The sequence below is a fragment of the Corvus moneduloides genome, chromosome 19 (assembly GCF_009650955.1).
Source record: "Corvus moneduloides isolate bCorMon1 chromosome 19, bCorMon1.pri, whole genome shotgun sequence".
Lineage (NCBI taxonomy): Eukaryota > Metazoa > Chordata > Aves > Passeriformes > Corvidae > Corvus > Corvus moneduloides.
This window is the reverse complement of record NC_045494.1, coordinates 4,495,614-4,512,664: the sequence shown is the minus strand read 5'-3', so window position 1 is coordinate 4,512,664 and position 17,051 is coordinate 4,495,614. Positions and strand designations below refer to the sequence as shown.

Sequence of the window (17,051 nt, the reverse complement as noted above, 5' to 3'; positions counted from 1 at the left end):
CTCCTCAGGCTGCTCATCTGCCTCATGAGAGAAGCTGAGCAGTACAAGGACTCACTGCTGCACTTCTGAATCTGTGGAGGAGCAATTTGTTTTCTCCTTAAACTTCCTGTGACTTTTGCTCAGTGTTTTTAAAGGAAAAATTAAAGACTTACTGGTTCCTGCAGCCTACCCTTTACAAATATACTCCCAGTTCATCCACTTCTGATGAGTCATTCACTTCTCCAACAACAGACTGACATCCTGATCACTGCCAGCATATACAAGAGGCATTTTCAGTCATTACATAATAAAGTGGAACAGGGGAGGACTGATGATCCAGTAGGATCCAGTGACATTTCCAGTGTGCCATTGCACAGGACAGGTCTTGCCCACCTGTTGGTACCACACTCAGACCACATCCCCATTACAGTATATTCTGATATTTACGTCAGGTGTCATGGATCTTATGCTATGTGTAGTACCAAGTATTTTTGCTCCATGACAGGTGAGAAGCAAATCTATGGATCCCAGTGTGTGGACTTCCAAGTAGTTACAGCTTGCACTTAATTGGGGGAAAGGAAGCCAAAGGAAATCATGTGCATTGGAATCAAATACCATTTTTAGGAGTGTGTATTTCAACAGTGATTAAAATAGCCAGGGACCAAGGCACACTCATGATTAATGGTCTCTGTGAGCTGAGGACATGGCCTACAGCCTCAGGCCCTCCTGAGAGACACCCATGAGGAGCAGGAACTGCTTGGTTAGGCTTTATCTTCCTTCGTGGTGTGGATCAGCTTTATCATGTGGCTTGAATTATTTTCTCCTGTTTCTGGAGCCTGTGTTGTGTGTAAGGAGCTCCAGCCCAGCCTGAAGCAGAGGCACATCCCTGCATCCCATTCCCATGGGGCCAGCAGTCAGAAGGTGCTTCCCTGAGCTCTGCCTGGCATGCTGAGCTGGTGCTACACTTGGAACAAGACCAACCAAATTATTATTTTAAAGTCACTCATTTTTTCTGGCTGTTCTTATTAATGTTTTGTGACTTCGCTACTTCCTAAACCCTTGCATGTCTCTCTGGCCAGTGGCAGCTAAACCACTGAGCAGTGACATGCCCAGGAGGTACAGGCAATTTCATGATGGACAAACCTGTGAGACACATGAAGCTGAGCTTGGAAGCCCTGACTGTGCCCTGTCCCTGTCACAGGACACAGCTGGGTACCTCAGGACTGCTCAGCCCCGTTCACTGAAGCTCCCTGGCCAGTCTCAGCAGGATATGGCAGCAGGGCTGGCACTCTCCAGCTCTCTGATTATTTAATGCCAGACAAGAAGCTCCCCAAGGTCTTCAGAGCTCCAGGAGGAGCTGTGAGTCGCTCTGAGGTGCTGGGGAGGGCTGAAACCCACACAGGAGGTGAGCTGGGGCCTGCTCCACACTCCACCCTCGCTCCCTGTGTGGCAGAAAGCACAGGCTTAACCTCTGTGTGCCTCCCACCCCAGCTGAACCAGAGATAGGAAACTCTCCCTGTCTCTGTGGGTTTCTGTAGCACTTAATTGATTTGTGCTGCTAAACAGCCCCGCAGTAAATGAGTACAAGGTGTTAAAGAAGGATGTGTTAGTGGGAAAGATCCAGCTGAAACAAAGCTTAGATAGAAAACATGTGTGTGCTGCAAGAGAGCACCCTCACCCCATTCCCAGCGCCCAGCCCTGCATGGGGTGATTAATGCTTTACAGAAACCCTGGCTTGTTTTCAGGCCTCTGCCTTGTCTTGGAGCATCCCTACAGCCCAACTGTCCAGTGCTTCAGAGCCCAACCAAGCAGCCAAGTGGCACCAAGGAATGCAGCCACTCTGTTCCAGCAGAATGCAGACACCACTGCTTTGCCCATGAAAAGTCTTTTCCTGCCCAGAGACAACAAAACAAGGCATTGCTGTAAGGAAACTTGCAAAAGACACAAGTGAGGAACTTCTGGGAATTCCTCAGGGTTTTTTACCAGCTGCAGAGGAGGGTGAAAACTGTTGACTACAAAAATACTATAGTTTATGCTGTTAAACAAATCGTCATTATCAACAGGTAGCTGAATTATGTCTAACTCTGCTGGCAGAGCTAGAACTGATTTTGTTCCCAATGCTATTGTATAGTTAACAGCTGGCAGCAAACTGGCAGTGAAGGCTGTGCTGGGCTGATAAATAACCCATCGAGCCTCACAGCAGAAGCATCTCATGGAGTGACTGCAGCTCAGGCTGGAATGTGTGGAGCAAATGCATGTTAACAATCTATGCACAGGTGGAGAACTGCCTGATGAAAAGGTACTAGAAAAATGTTATTTAAATAAGACACAGATTTCCTCAGGTTATCAAAAGAACAAACCAGGTTTTAGGTCTAAAACCACCAAACCACAGCAGCAAATGTTAGCATTTCTTACTGACTGAAACTGAGTCTGGTAGTAATGAGTGAAATGTCCCAACCAGTTCTAAGATATGAAAGGCAAGCCAGAAAACCAACAGAGAGAAATATTTCTGTATTTGTTTCACAGCCCCCAAATTCTGCTGGAGAATTTTCCACTCTTCCAGATGTTTTCTGAGGGAGAGAGAGAGAGCTGTTCTGATTTCAAATGCTGTGTTGCTTCTAAGCCAATGAGACCACATTGTACCACCTGGAAGAAGGCAAGGTGACAAGTGACAATGCCCCATCAGGCTCATACAGTGACATATCACTGCCCCATGTTCTGTACTTAACACTGCTCTGGTTTTGTCTTCGCTTTGCAGGCATTTTATTTTTATCATGGGTAAGAGCAGGAATGTGTGTGTGTCTCTGAGACAGAATGAGCATGGGGCTGCAAGCTTCATCTCAGTGCAAATAATATTTTGGCAGAAAACCTGCAGGAGATTAAATTAGGGGCCTAAAGACTGAATATTAAACATTCCAAATTCTGAGTTCCTTTAAATAAACAGCTACAAAACAAGAAAGAGTCTGACAAAATTAGCAGGTCCAAAAGTACTAGAGGAATCCACTAAGGGTCACTTGTTTTTTGATGCAAATTTGAAAGGACTTTTTCTTATTATTTTTATTAGTAGCTGTATATGTGAACATGCTATTTCCTCAATGCATTTTGAGTCCAGATTAGCCAAAGTTTTAGGTGTTGGCAGACTTTCTACAATGGAAGGGAAATGCCAATGGAATAACTTTAAACATGATCCAATCCCTGATGATTCATTGGATGTGTTAAAATTTCCTTTGAGACCATGTAAGTAATGCAGGGACTGGAGTGCAGAGTGCCTGTGACTCAGCTCTCTGAGGCAGCAGGAGGATGTCAGAATTACTCACTGGGACAGGAGGAATCTCATTTATCTATTTATAGGCAAGGCTGAGTTGAGCTTGAACCATTAAAGAGCTGAGTTTGCCAGTTCCCATAGGGGAGGAGGAGGGAAGGACCTCACTTTAGCTTTTGAAATCAAAGCCTCCTTTTTTCCCCCATTTCCAAAGCTGGTGACTGGCCAGTTACGTTTTCTCACTCTCACACAGGCAGCACAGGGCTCCTCCTCCTTGTTAGAGGCCAGTGCCCACTTTGCCAAAATCCTGTCTGCTGCAAGTTTCTAGGAGCACAAGGTTCAGCCTCCCACTACTGATCCAGCCTCCCACTATCACAATCAATTACATCATATCACTCTTTTTGGCAGGTTATTCCAACACTTCATTTTAAATTTCCAGCCCTAATATCATTTGTTCTTGTGCCAGCATCGTAATTTAGTTTAAACAATTCTTTTTTTTTCTCTGATCTTTACCTATCAGATGTATTTACCAAAAACAATCCTATCTGCTCTAGTCTTTGTTTTGAGAAACTGAACAAATGAAACTCTTCTAGTCTCCTCTTGTTCTAAACCCTCTGATCATCCTTAATGCCCTTCTCTGTACCTGCTAATCTTCCTTGAACATGAGTGAACCTGTATCTTCTAGGATTGTGTTTGCCTTTCCATATCAGATTGGTGGCACACAGTTATCCCTCAGAGCAAGTAATTCTCTCTGGTTTTTTTCTACCACCCTGCTTTTGTCATTCTCAAGTGAGTAATGTGATATTCTAGTGATTAATTTTTAACTGGCTGTCTTTATACTTGGTCTATTCTATCTCAAATTCTGTCATTAAGTTATTGCTGATCCTTCTCTGTATTAGCAAAGCCTGTGTCCTCAGCAAATTTCTTTATGACATTCTTACAGCTGTGCCAGAGTCATTAACAAAACAAGTAAGACTGGCTTAAGAATGACCCTTGAGGAGTTCCAGTCTCTAAGTGCCTCTGTCCGGCATTTCTTCTTCCCACGGAGCTCCCTGTCCTTGGCTTTAGCAGTTCTGCATTTGCCATCCACGCTAATCCCCAACTTCTCAACTTCAACTACTAATTTACCATGTGGTGTAATATCAGATTCTTGACTCAAGTCTAGATAGAGTATATCACCTGTATTTCATTTGTCTTGGAGAAAAAAAAAAAAAATCAGTCATCAAAGAGAAATATGAGGTTAAGCTGAGCTCCTTTAATGTGCCAGTTCTTTCCAAATCCTGAGGTGGAAATCTGCCAGTGCACCTTGATCTGAGCACATGGAATTCTTTAAGCTTTTCCTTCCCTCTTACATGTGATAATTTTCATTCCCTTAAGTATGTTCCTACTAGAAATCCTGTCTTTGCCCCATTGTCCAATATGATCATCTCTACTGAAAATGTAGGTAAAGTGGTTTTAATTCATTTTGTACCATGTGTAGACTGGTCTAATCTCAATCCCATTCTCACTGTATAACAACCATGTTTTTCCTCTTTTCCTCTTCTGTATTTATCTAACTGAAACCTTCTGCCATCTGTTTTATTTCCTTTTCAAAGTCTGATTCACAACTTTACTTTTAACATTTCTCATTCTACCCTTTTATTTTCTAACCTCAGCAAATTAAAATGGGATGACTGAGGCAAATAGTGCCTCCAGTCTTGCCCCAACACCCTTCTCTGATGCCACACTCCTGGCAAAGATGACAGAGTAGCTCATAAAGCAGGTCCAGAACTGCTGGACTGAACATGCCCCTGGCACAGGGGCTCAGCCCTGTGCAGGGTGATGGGCTCCAAAGGCAGGTGGTCATTCCCCGCAGTGGTTCCCCTCCAGACCTCTGATTTCAGTCCCTGGCTGCACCTGAACTGAACTGCACTGAACTGAACACCCCATTGCTGCTCAGACCTTCTGCCCATCCCTTGCCTGCTCTCAGCAAACTTCTGCATGTGTTTGGGGCTGGTTATTTATCCCACTGGTTTTGGAGTGTTTCCCTTCAGGGTTTGTCCTCGTGCATGTTCCAGCTAGTTTTGGAATCCAGTTCCCATCACATTCAACTCCTCAGGCCTTCAGTGCAGTTGATTCCACTCCTTTCTTCCCTTAATTTCTCAACATTTGTGCTTTGTGAGATGAATACTTTGGGGTGTGACTACAGACAGTGCTGGAGATTCAGTCCTAATGAGGTACCGTTAAAAATTCCATGTTTTAACCAGAGTCTTTAGAGGCTCTGGAAGATTCAGAGCTTGGCGCTTTAGAGATAGTGAAAGAACTTCACTTGCCTTTCTTGTGTGTGTTAGACACTGTAACCCTTCTCAGGATGAACAAGCATTTTCATTTTATGGCCAACTGAGACATAAAGAGCCTAAAGAACACACTTCAGAACATACTGCACTCTATGAGGAATTAGTTAAGTGCCTGAGGTGAAGTACAAAGCCTCCTAAATCCATTGAGATCACTGCAGCAGCCAGACCCTGCTCACCTGACAACGAGAGCTATTTGCTTTGAATTCTGTCTGGTTCTCGAAGAAATCAAAGCTCACCCAGACCATGGATCGACCTGTCCCAGATACGCAGCCAGGACAGCCAGCAGAGGCTTAGCTTAAACTGGCTGTACAAGGCCAATTCTAGAAAAGAGGAGCCAAACACTCAAAAGACATCATGAAAATGTACTGGTCACCCAAATCCCTTTAAAAACCACTGTCATGCAGGGTATCTGTACTCAGAGTGGGAGTTGAAGGGGGTCACCCACTCGCTCATTGACTTTACCCACTCCCATGAAAATCACTCCAAGATCCTGCCTGTGACATGTCCCTGCTTTACCTGTTTTCTGAGCTGCAGAACAGCAGCAACACAGCCCTCACTTCCCAAAACAGCACGAGAGACCTACCACAGTACAAAGGCCGTGCTGCTGTCCCAAGAAGATGAAAGATAGATGGAATCTCTCCCATTGGCAAACTGATGCATGTTCCACCCCTGTAGAAAGAGCAGAGCAAAGCGAATTTCTCTCCTCTCCATTAGTATACTTGAAAATACTCTGGAGGGGGAGAAAAACTGTGCCCTACTCCCAGAGCATGTCTGCCTCGAATTCACAGTGCTCTGCTGGGCACCAACTGACCTTGGCAGTGTCACAGGACTAGTGTTTGTCTAAAAAAGTAACCTCCTTGTGAACAGGCTCTTTGCTTTGGGAAACACAAAGCAGTCTTGTCTTCCAAGTGTCCAAGCCTTCTTTTCATGTATGTTTAGTCCTTCAGTAGCATTTATTTTTGGCCTTGAGAGAAAAACACAACTCCACATTAAAGGGATGGTGTCCAGTTAAACCCACAGGCGGCACCACCCTTTACTCCCCCCTTGCAGGGGAAGACGGTGGAGGAGACCAACAAAAAACAAGAGAAAAGTTTATCGCCTGTTGGGCACAAAACTGCTTTTGCTTTCTAGTGAAAAGGAGCAGACCATCCGCAGCAACACAGAGAAACTGGCCAAACAGGCCAGAGCCTGGATCCCTGAGGCTTTTGAGCAACGGTAATAACAAGTCCAGGGGCCACATTTCCATTTGTCCTGGAAAGCTTTTCCATCTGGGATAGCTCAGAGCACGGAGACACCAACGTTCCACATTGTTGTCTTTAGTTCATGGCAATGCCAGACTTCAGCATATCACCTATCAATGATACCAAATCAGAAACACACCCTTTCATGCTGCCCCTTGGTGCCCACAGCCCTTCCAGCCCCTCAGGACGAGGCTGCACATCCTGTATGAGGGAGCTGAGGACGGGCTGCAGGTCACCACTGTCTCCTGAGCCAGCTGCAGGCACACGTCCACCCTGTTTGAGGTAAGTGCTAAGCCAAACAAAGTGCTCAGGCTTCCAGTGGATTATGCTCACCTGTTTAACTCTGCACAGGAGAGGTATTCCCAGAGCCAGTGCCAGCTTTGTCACCTCCAGAATAGTCCCATGACTGTGTGTGGCCTGAGGCAGCTGCCGAAGGGCCATCTAAGGGCTCACAAAGCTGAAGCCTGAGGCATAAAGTTCAAGACAGAGGTTCTGTATGGACAGTGTGTGTGGTCAGGACCTGCATTCCTTGGGGGAGAGGCAGAGACGAGAGCAGGAGTGCCTCAGGAGCTCTCCTGACTGGATCTGCAAGAGGAATTAAGCTCATTTTGGCCACAAACTATGTTTTGGGCCACCCATCAGCATTCAGCATCCCAGGTCAGAGAGCTGTGCTCCCTGCCTATAGCACAGTGACTGAGCTGGGCCCCTAGAACAGTCACTAAAGCACCCTGCTCTCAAGTTCTGTGGGACAGCGACCACAGCCCTGCTCCCTGAAATCAATGGGACTCTGGCCACAGCCCTGATTCATCTCCCTTCTACATCAATACCTTATCTTTTAGGTCCATTGACTTCAGTGATTGGAGCTGTCAGGCCCTGGATGTCCATGAGGGCATCGCTGGGCCCAAAGAAATGGAGGCAGCAACTCCTGGAGGATAGAAGCTGCAATCCCAGGAAAGCTTGTGTCTGCCTCATGCTTAGCGAGTTAGGGGAATATTAACAACACATCACTCGGAGTCAGTGCTTGTGGATGCCTGGCTGACTTTGGCAAGGGGCACTTTGAGAAGGATAAAACTGCATTTTCATTCCTGAGAATCCTCCTCCAGTAATGAGATGGGCCCCATGGGATGCTGGTAACATATTGGTATTGTCTGCAGAGTACCTGGGGGCTTGGGGCTGACATTGTTAAAGCGTACACATGAACCACCATTGAATGTCACCAGTCCAGACCCAGGATTTACAAACACACACACAGTCACAGGTAGTCTGTCCTCCAATTAGTCTGGGAATCTAAAAAAACAGAAAACAAACCCAACCCAAACCTCTCAGTCATTTCATATTCTTCCCTTTGCATATAAAACATCATTAAAATAATTAGAAAAAACAGATGCATTGTATCAGTAACTGACAAATTAAGAATTCAGTCATGGTTGTTCAGAAACCCACTGCCTCCTTGCAGTATCAATAATGATTATTTATAGCCTGCTCTGCAAGAAAAGCAATCCAGAAAAACTGAATGATTATAATGTAATGCAGTCATCCCCAGGGAGAAGTCTGGTGCAAGTTGCAGCTGAGATCTCACACCATTTTCTTGTCTTGAATTTTAAACTTTATTGTAAGTACTGTTTGTGTATTTTGCAGAGAATGTCTCGGTACCTCTATAGCAAGTGCCCATTTTATTCCTGCTGAATTTCATTGAACTTAGCCCTGATTTATAAGAGGCAGATCCATATTACTGCTTTATAGAGCAATCTCTTAGCTGCCTATTCACAAGGATGTGCAGCCTGGCAAAAGAATGAGCTGAGGGAATGAGCTGGGTGGCAGATGAGCTATTAGTCTCGATGATATCACCATAGCATCTGGAGCAGTTACACACGGCACTAACACAGGGTATGAGAAATTCTCTGCTCTCAAAAAGAGCTAACAAAGGAAATACACAGAGGGTGGGAGGTATGGAAGAGCCATAGAAAAAAGAAGGAGCTGTACAATGTCACATTGCTAGCAACTGAGAAAGGCAGGAGCAAAGTCCCTGTCTCAGCCCCCTCCAGCTTCATGCTACCTTTGCTCTTTCTGGTTCTGCATCTGGATATAATGCATCTTTAACTGGAAGCTCAATTCAGAAAAAGAAAGTCATTTTCTTATTATTTCGTAAGAGAACTGGCTTTCTGCTGGTTGTGCAAACAAATTCTTTTCTGTGATTAATACCTGTCTCCTGTGCTGAAGACATCAGTCTCTGCGTGGATCAAAACTTAACGAAGCAAAGCTTTCTTCTCAGAAAAGAACATTTCCCATTTTTTCTGCAAACACTCCTCCTCAAAATTGCCCTTGTTTAGCCCTATGATAATTTTATTACGCACTCGCAACATAACTCACAGTACTTCCCATTATTGTGTGCCACAAGTGTTTACAGAGCCATTTTTTTGGCAGATACCAGCCTTTAGACACATTTCCACATTCCACATTTCCTGTTTCACTGGAGCCAATCACTCACTGTTCAGTACTGAGATGCAAGTCCCTAATTAATTTATACACAACGAAGCACTTCAGTCATTGCAATGAAAGCGTAATGGAGAGCAGGCCATTAGCAAAAACTGGCTATCGAGCATGGAGAAATTATTTCCTTTTCATGTTTCCATCAATATTAAGATGGATTCATCATCTTGCAAAAAACCCCTCCCCCAATCCCAAACTGCCTTTACACTTTTCCGCTAATGCTGGATGGGATACCTGGGCCAGTTTTGTTTTCTCTCACAGCAAGGAAACCTCTCTGATTTGCTGAGAAGAACTGGGGACTTCACAAGGGACTTCACAACTGGTTCAACCCTACCCATACTCTCTTTATAGAATCAGAATATAATAGCCTGGTTTTAACAAAAAGAAATCAAGATTAAATTCAATATATGTTGAAGGAGTGAAAATTCCTAGCAACAGCTGAAAGGGAAGTGGAATCTATAAATGCCTCTTTCATCTGTATCAAATTACTATTCAGTGCAGTTACATTTATTGATAACAACATCCTTTAAACTACATTGTGAAAATCCATTAGCAAGAAATGCTTTAAAATGTTCAACAGGCTGTTGATGTTCAACAGATGATTTACCAAAAGCTAAAACAATTAAATACTATGAGCAGAGTGGGCATTTTCATGGGCCATGGAGCTTGGCAGGAGGACATTATGGTATGATCAGAAATGGACAGTTTGCATAGCATAACTTTTTAATTTTATCATCTCCATTAGCACGGAGTAAGGCAAGCAAAAAGTGTTTTCTGACTTTTCCTTCATCTCACTTCTGTATGTACTCACCCCTAAAATTGCTGATGGGCATTTCAAAGTCATCACCTGTGGCATTTGCTACGAACTGAGGTACCAGACTGCTCTGAATCAGGTTTGGAGAGGAACCTACCTGTGAGAGCAGATCACTGCCCCCAGAGGAAACATCCTCTGACTGTCCCAAAGCCTGACAAGAAGAGCCCTCTAAGAAGTTGTTTAATTGTCCCCATGAGGGTCTGACCAGGGGGGCAATCACTGCATTGTCTTGTCTTTCAGCACACTCTGCACTGGCCCTGGAAATTCTCATATTCCCCTCCTGTATTTCTTTACTTGTTCTTTTAAACACAGTTGAAATGTTGGTCACTGCTGAGCAATCACTGTGAAAGAGCTGGATAGTGACTCTAAATTCAGGTGGATGATTCTGTCATTATTTTCCCACAAAAAAATTGCCATTCCTGACTTTTGTGCACACCCTGCAACACGGAAGGTTCGCTCAGGTCCTGGGGGATCGTTCCAGAAGGACAGACTGTGAGTCCTTCTCTCGGTTGTTTCCAGCTTGGAGTAGAGAACAATAATGGCACAGAGATCTCCGCTCATTCCCCAGCCGTGACTGCAGCTATCGCAGCCTCCCGCTGCACCAGTGTAAGGAAGTTTTTGATGACATTTTCTTTGTTGCTGCAGAAGGCGAAGCCTGAGTCAGGGATTACAGGGAGAGGCAAGGGGGAAGGGGCAGAGGATGCAACCACAGCCATGGAGGAAGTGAAACAGCAGCTCTGGGGTCTCCATGCACTTTCTGGGCTGCACAGTGGGTTGCTGTGGGCTGTGTTAGGTTTTGGCTTACCTGCTGATAGATCAGATTCCCCTTCCAGATTTGATCATTCCCTAAATCCATAAAGAGATGCCTGAGGCAGGTCAGATTTTTTCTGAGGCAGATACACACAGTGCAGCCCAATTCCCTCCAGAGTGAAAAGCTCTTTGCACCTCAAAGCTGTAGGTTTAATTCACCCCACCCGACAGACCCTAGACCTGAGTCACAGACCAGCCACCCTTGTGTTCATCTGTTCCGCCAGGGCCTTCCACTTAGGAGCACAAAGCAGTGGCAGAACAAATTTGTGGCAGAATGTATCTTCTGTAATCGCACATGAGCCAACTTGTTAGATCATTTTCTGTCCCAGCTGAGATTGCAGCTCTGTGATTGCTTGTGATTGAGCAGAACTCAAAAACACATAATTACATGGGCGAAGGCACAGACATCAGCAGCTACAGATGCTGGTGCTTTGCTGGGAAAGTGCAGCACTTGGCGGGGAAAAGAAAGTCGGAAACGATGTGTACATTCCACCTCATCCCTGATGCAGAGCTTTTGGCCTTCAACCTGTGCAGAGCAAAAGGCTGGAATTTCTCAGGTGTAGTAACAGATTGTGTGGCATGAAACATCAAAAAAACTGTGTCAGTGCTTGAGCTGGTGGGCTCAGCTCACCCAGCCAGATGAAAGCAGTCTGGACTAACGTTGGTGAGACAATACTTGGCATGTCGCAGGCACATCATTCTTGGCTGTAACATCCCCCTGCTGGTTCATGTTCTGTTTTCTCTGTTGTTGACCTCCAGTGATGGAAGAAAGGGGCTGGACAGGGAGAGGAAAAAGAGAAGGCAGTGGATGATGCTGGGAGCAGAAGAGAGGCCTGAAGGAATTGGAAAGAGAAGGAACAGCTGTGGGGCTGGGAGGAAAATGGAGACAGGGAATGAAACAGATACGCTTCCCCTTTGGGAGGGTGGGCTGAGCCAGTGTGAACAAAAAAGGGCTAAAATGAAAGGGAGGAAACCAGAGAAGAGAAGAAAGATGGAACAAGGGAGGTCACAGAGAATGACAGGAAGCAGCGCCAAGAGGACAGAGATGAAGGCTGGGACACGTTGGGGAAAAGCAAACAGTGAAAAAAACCTTCAGGAACATTATGCAAAAGACAGGGAGAATTAGAAAAAAGTCCTATGAAAATGCCAGCTGCCCAGCTGCTGAAACTCCAGTACACTTACATCAACATCACACCACAGATCAGCGCCAGGGGAGGAGGTTTGGGGTTGGTTTTTAGTTGCACGGAAAGGCTTTCAGTGATGCTGAACATGAACTTCAGCTCCCACTGAAGTCAGGGTGGTTTAGAGGTGCTTACAGCCACAGGAACACAAGATCCAGCTTGATAAAGCCCATGAGAGCAGAAGCTACTTTACTATCTTGAGAACAACCAGCTTTTAGCTTGTCTGGCTCCCACCTCAAGACCCAGGGTGATAAAGATCAGCACGTGCAGGGAGGTAGCCCAGGGCAGGGACATTGCCCAGCTCTGCCCTGCACCACAGCAGCCATTTGCTTCCTTGTCCCCGGTGAGCAGCGAGGTCCTTCATTTACATGTCTAAGCTTGAGTAGGGGTAAGAGGCATCCTCTTTGCTTCTTGAAGTTAAATGTTTGGCTTATTGGCATAGCTTGTTTAATTTGGCTCTTAGTGCTCGGTCAGTGTTATTAGAGAAAGCAATAAAAACGCATTAAATACAAGGAACTACATTAAAACAACATGGAGTTTGCAATGCAAACCAAAAACAGCAGGAGGGCTGAGTATGGAGACTGCCATTCCCTCCTGCAATCATCCTCTTCTCCCTAAATATGGAGAGTGTTATGGTGGAGGGGTGGAGGGCCCAGTGGTCACCATTCATCTGGAAGTGTCAGATCTGTATCCAAGTTTGGCTCCTTCCCTCAGTACCAGGGTGGCTGCTGAGGTCACAAGTGGGGGCAGATATTTCACTCTGATGCAAGATGACAATTCGAAAGCGCTGAGCTCCCAAAACTGGAGCTTCTGCCAGAGTTTTGCTTCAGTGCAATCTCCCCAGAGGCAACTGGTGTCCATCCTCAGCCATATCTCCCTCCAATCTACATAAACCATCATTAAAGTGCACCTAAATTGTTCTTCCTCTCCACACATCCCTGCTGAGCTGCTTCCAGACTGAGTTCTTACACTTGCCATGTTTTTCCATTGTTTTATTGTGACCATATAATAAGGAGCAGACCCCCACCACAGAGAGGTACTGAGATTCATCAGAGTGATTCATGTCACCTGCCCTGGCTGGTGCTCACTGCTTGAGCCCAGCTTTTGCAGCTCAGTCAGATTTCCTGGTTTCAGCTCTGGCCTTGAGATCTTTAATTTGCCCATTTTATTAACTGATCTGAGCCATAGCTGTGTCCCCACATTTCTTCTGCACCATGAAAACCACAACTGCATGTTACATTTGGGAAAATGGCAAGGTGATTGTTGTGAAGCCTAGAATTCCTAAGGAAACAAAGCTTTACATGTATTCACTGTGTGTGTGTGTGTGTGTGTGTGTGTGTAGTTCTTGAACAGCATCAGACAGTTTCAACACAACAGAGGAGAGGACCTCTCAAAGCTCTGAACCTCCTGGAGGTGACTGGAGATGACAGCTGGAGGGTACAGACACCATTAGTATTCCCCAAGGAAAAGGCAGCAGTGAGTGCTCTCTCCACAGCAGACAGTGGAGATGCCACATGGGTGAAAGCTTCTCATTAGACCTGCTGATCAGGAAATTACTCCTTAATAATCTCAGTGTGCCTGAACACCTTCTCTTGCCACTCCTATGGGAGCTGGAAGCTGCACAGTTGTTACATTCACAGATTTCCTCACTCACCTGCCTTTCATCCCAAGGCCCAAATTCCAGGGGAAGGGGGTACCTGAGTGCTGCTGCAAAATGGGCAACAGAGGCAGCAGTGAGAGGATACAGGTGCAAGATGTTGGAGCTGCAGCGCTGCCCCTCAGCACATCCATTGTTCCTGTCCAGGGGCAGCTTTGAGAAAGTGGTGTAAATGACAGGAACTGGATCACTGGCTTGGACAATGTCAGCATGTCCCTTTGAGGGCATTCACTCCCCTATGCCATGAAACGGCAAGTTATTATTTAACAGCAGACCTCACAGGGAGGAGCGTTTTTCTGTATTCATGGCCTCTAACAAGCATAGCAAATTGTTTACTGTACTCTGAGCAACCCAACAGTAGCTATAATGTAATAATTATAGAGAAACCTTCCTAAAAATATATTTCCAATGCATCAGCATAACTTCAGCGGGCATTGAACACATGGGTTCAGCCCAGCTTGAGAATCAGATCGTGCACTACATTTTGTGCAGCTGTGCGAGGACTCCAGTGTGGAGCTCTGGAGCCAGTGCCTTGCAGTGATGGAGGGAAGGACAAGAAGCAGTATAGAAGCAGACAGAAGAGCCACAGGTTCTTTTCTCTGTGGTTACTGACAACAGAAAACACCAGGCCCATTTTCAAACTGGATAAACTGAGAGTTTGGAAATCACAACAACAGCATTTTCTAATCTGGGTGCTGACTTGTTGGTCTCTGGTTTCAGAGGTTCAGTCTGAGTCCAGGCTGCACCAGCATTTTTCATGGAGATGATTCATTATTATTATTTTATTTCATCCCCACACACTAGAATAGCATCTAGAGGACCCTGCAAACTCCTTGGAGGATCCTTCCTTGTGTTCGGTATTAGTGAACTCCAGCTCATGCTACTGTGCCTAACTTCCTCATCTGCAAATAAAGCCAAGACAAAAAAACCCCTCAACCTAGGGGTGTGTTCAGGTTTGGAAAAGAATTCTAGCACCTTGAAAGAAGGTTTCCCTAGAAGCCCAGTCTGCAATTTATTGTTTCAATTTAAAAAGTGTGTTTTACAATCCACAATCTGTTTACACTTCTTACAGCTATCTCTCTAAAAAGAGCTGGCCTCTGGTAGCTCATGGATTTGGCACAGCTTGTCGAACAAGCAGGCTTACCAACCTTCCATGACACACAGCGCTTCTGTGTAACTTTGCAGGCTGTGTTTGACTTGTCCGAACTTGAACAGTCGCCACTGATTGATTGGCTTCTAAAAATACCCACCCGCCATGGTTCAAAGTCTGGAGAGCTCTTGTTGATTTAGATGGAGACTTTCTCGCTGGTCAGAGGCTAAGGCAGACATCTGACACCCGGGCTCTGCTCCTGTCTCCTTCCCCAGGAGGGACCAGCAGAGTCCAGGCCTGCTCGACACTCTGGATGGCTCTCAGTTCTGGTGCAGGACAAAAACAGCCCTACACATCCATTCTCTTCCTGCATCCCCACTTCCAGACTCTCCCTGGAATTGGTACTCAGTGGAATGATCTGCAGCCACCAGGAGCTGGAAGTGTCCCCACAGTGATGGGAGAGCTTCCAGAGACAGCTACTGCCAGCAAAAGACATGGCAGCACTCCCTGGAGAGAGATGCAGACGCGGTCACTGCCACAACAGCCACCAAGAGAAAAGCCAGGCTGCCACCTCCAGTGGAGGCAATGGATCTGTAACCTGTTGCTGCTGGCATTTTTGTCACAGCTCCCAGATCCACCATCAAGCCAGCTCTAAGAGAGAACTCCATCAGAGGATAAAAGCTACTTTCAGCTCTCTGAAAGATCACAGCTAGACAGTTGCCTATGGAATACCAGGCTGATAGAAGACATTAATGGTATTCTGGGAGCATATAGGACTGGAGATGATGACTGCAGCCAGACCCCACTTTCACAGCTCCACATTCAATCCCTATTGTGTACAGGTTACAAAATGGGACCCCAATCCAAGGTCTTGCAGAACCCACTGTTCCAAGAGCCAGAGCCCTCCTTGTTTCCATCTTAAATGTACTGCATGACAGTTTATAATCATTCTGTCTACCAAAGATTTCCTTTCTTTTATATAATATCCTTCCTCTGCAGCAGCTACAGAAAGCAGTGCCCTCACTGCAGCTCTCCTACACTGAATGACCCACACTCCTTTGGCTTTTCCTTGCAAGCACCACTTATTGTCCCAGTCACCTTCTAAATTCCACTTTGGATTTATCCTTCCCAAAGATGGATGATGAGAACTGACCATGGCTTTTCAGATGAAAGTTCAGCTGTTCCTTATACAGTGGCAGGAGCGCTTCTTCATCTTTTCTGGAAACAGCTTGCCCAATAAACTCTATGATCTCATTTGGCTTTTGTATTCAGTTTTAAAAGGAGTATAAAGCAGGCTCTCCAGTATTTCACTTCATTTTATTTTAGTGTTTGTTATCTGGAAAGAAGAGGGTAGTTAAACTTACTTTTTAATTAAATTCCTTTAAATCTTTGAAAACAATAAAGAAAGAAAGATAGCAAACAAAGTAAGACAGAATAATTACCATGTGTATGACCAGAGGTATTTTTTCCCGTAACACATTTATATATAAATCTCTTTTCCAAAAACTTGCAACATTTCTCAGTTGCTCAGTCTGTCTCCCGGGTAACTTGACACCTCACAAGAGGAGCCTTGTGCCTCTGTTCTTTAGTGGGACATGAGTCTTCGTAACTCTATTGAAATTCTCCTCTAAATAAAGAGTATTCCTAGTTTCTGGAAGGTGAGAAGAGCTTGTGGTACTGCATCCTTCTCCCTTTGCTTCTCTCCATCTTCACAGAGCTAATGAAAAAGGCTCTGAGCAGCAGTAACTTCATTAAACCGTGGTCCCTTTGGGCACACGGACTCTTTCTGTAGGTCTGGGAAAAGCTCCTAAGAATTTACATGAGCAAGGAGATAGTAAATAGGCTTAGGTTTGCTGTAAAAGAGTTCAAATCTGCAGTGTCAACTGTTTAGAGCTCCATAAATGATAAATAAAGTTGAAAAACCATGGCTTAGCTGAAATAACCTGACAAAGGTCCTCTGCTGTCAGCACAGCATCTACAGGATGTGATCTCACTGTTGACACTGGACGTGGGAGAAAGGGGGTCTGTCAGAAGCTCAGACCCTGTCATTCAATCAAATCCCTGGTGCAATAGTTCTGGCCATAATGACAATGTCTGAGCACAGAGCTGCATCCTGCTGCATCCTGTGTCTCAGCGTGGTGGAACCATCAGTCCCAAGAGATCAGGGCAGCTGGAAGCACCAGCGTGACCA

General features: G+C 45.4%; 1 long non-coding RNA gene across 3 annotated transcripts in view; it reads right to left on the bottom strand.

Moving 5' to 3' along the window:
* Positions 1-17,051, bottom strand: part of LOC116453429 — a 38,703-nt gene that overhangs the window by 15,071 nt on the left and 6,581 nt on the right. The window contains exon 3 of one of the 3 annotated variants that reach the window (XR_004243807.1): positions 255-1,870. The exons of the other annotated variants lie outside the window; for them this stretch is intronic. This is a non-coding gene — a long non-coding RNA (uncharacterized LOC116453429). Of the gene's footprint in view, positions 1-254; positions 1,871-17,051 lie in introns of those variants that run through there. 3 annotated transcript variants of the gene reach the window in all.